Source organism: Corvus brachyrhynchos, unplaced genomic scaffold, assembly GCF_000691975.1.
Source record: "Corvus brachyrhynchos isolate BGI_N302 unplaced genomic scaffold, ASM69197v1 scaffold79, whole genome shotgun sequence".
Lineage (NCBI taxonomy): Eukaryota > Metazoa > Chordata > Aves > Passeriformes > Corvidae > Corvus > Corvus brachyrhynchos.
The window spans coordinates 1,583,663-1,585,554 of NW_008240023.1; positions in this window are offsets into that span (position 1 = coordinate 1,583,663).

Genomic DNA, 1,892 nt, shown 5'->3' on the forward strand with positions numbered 1-1,892 from the left:
GGGGGGGTGTTCCTGCCCCCTCCGCACCGCCCGCGTTTCCGAAGGGTTGGGATAGGCAATCAATTTTTACGATGCAATTTATAATTCATACAGGTTGTCTTGGTACATATGGTGTTGCTTTTGTGTGTCAGGGTGCCGGGTGCTTTATGACGGTGACGGCGGGGATTTGCATGGGCGGCCGCTTCCCGGCCCCATCGCTCTCCCCAGCGCCGATGGAGATGGATACGGCCCCGTGGAAGCGCGACACAATCCTGTAGGACAGCGAGTCCTGAGGGGTGCGGGCCTCTTCCAAAGGGCAACTTCCACCCGTGGGGGAACGGGGAGGATGCTCAGTCCTTTGGCAGGGTATCCCCAAGGGAGTGCAGACCCCCTCGCCCCTCTCTCCAGGTATTGGGGTCAGCCCCGCTTCGGGGGATGCTCGCCGGGGATGACCCCACCTGCGGGGGGGTCCAGCACCCCCGGCCGGGCACAAAAGTGTCCTTGTCGCCGGGGCAGCCGCGTCCCCGGGGGCAGCAGGGGCAGGTAAAGAGGCACAAAGCCCCAGCCCGGCCGGTCCCAGCTGAAATAATTAAACCAATTAAGTCAATACAAACAGAACCAGGGCAGGAGGCAGCGCTGCCCTCTCCGAGGGAGCGCCGCGCTCCCAGGGCCGCCCCCCCGGGCCGAGCTGCGCTGAGTTTGCCGGGTCTCTGCGGCAGCCCTGGCATGCGGTGAGTTTGCCGGGTCACTGCGGCGAGAGGGTGACGGAGGGGGGGGGATTTAAAAGCCGTGATGTCTTATTTAGGAGCGAGGCAGCGCCATCCCGGCCCCGCCGCTCAGGGGTCGCCTCCTCCGGCCGCCGCATCCCGGTGCTGCCGAGCCGGCAGCGCCTTCCAAATATGAATTTGTAGATAAATCTAAAGCGGGGGTTTTGCTGAGGCTGGCTGGAGGTGAGGAGCAGAGGAGCGGGCGGCTCTGCTTCCCCTCCGACTTTGGGTGTGCGGAGCTGCCGCGCTCCCCGAGCACCGCAATTATTTGATCTGCAGATGTAAGAGGAATTTATTGTAACAACAAATATAGTGATGTCAAAACCCAACCTTGGATTAAAGCCGGCAGCCAAAGGGGAAGTGTATTAATTTCAAACAGCATCAGAGGCCAGTGCCTATTAGGACGAGCTATTCTTCAGACCCCCCCATCAGAATTAATCATTGGGAGTTAATTTGAAGCTCAGACAAGTTGCTGTTAATTTAGTGCAGGGAGGACGGGATGGAATAAAAAGCTGAGGTGCTGGCCGGGCCTCCTGGGTCTCATTAATCAGCGAGCTGAGACGGCCTGGCTTGATTACAATTTGCAAAAAAATTCATTAGAGCCTGGGCGATTGACAATTTTTCTCTCTGCCTGTGATCTGACTCATTAGGCAGCCAAATGAAAGCCATGATGATGGTGATGATGACAGCTATCAACCCCCTCGCTTGTTTATCTCCTTCTCCTCCGGCCCCCGGCCCGGGGCTTCCCCCTCCAGCCCCGCTCCCCACTCCTGGGATAAAGGGGGGGCAACGGGGGACCCCAACCCGCCGAGTAAATAACTTCCCACTGCCTGGGGCTTGGAGAGGGAGGGATGCCCCGGGGGGGGACGGGGCTGAGGAGCAGCTGCTCCTCCCTAAAATACAGCACTCACCCCCCCCCGGGAGGGGGCACGGCCAGCGGGGGGCTGCACCCCGTTTTGGGGGGGGGCACAGCCGCGCTGCCGCTCGACCGAGCCGGCTGCAGGGCGCTGTGCTGGCCGGGCAGCATCCTCCGCGCACCAGAAGCCACCCGAAATAAATTCAAGCAGTTCCAGAGATCATTTTTTGGTTTTTTTTTCAGAAGCGCTCTGAAGAGGAGCAGCGAGCGCCGGGGCAGCCGAGGCCAGG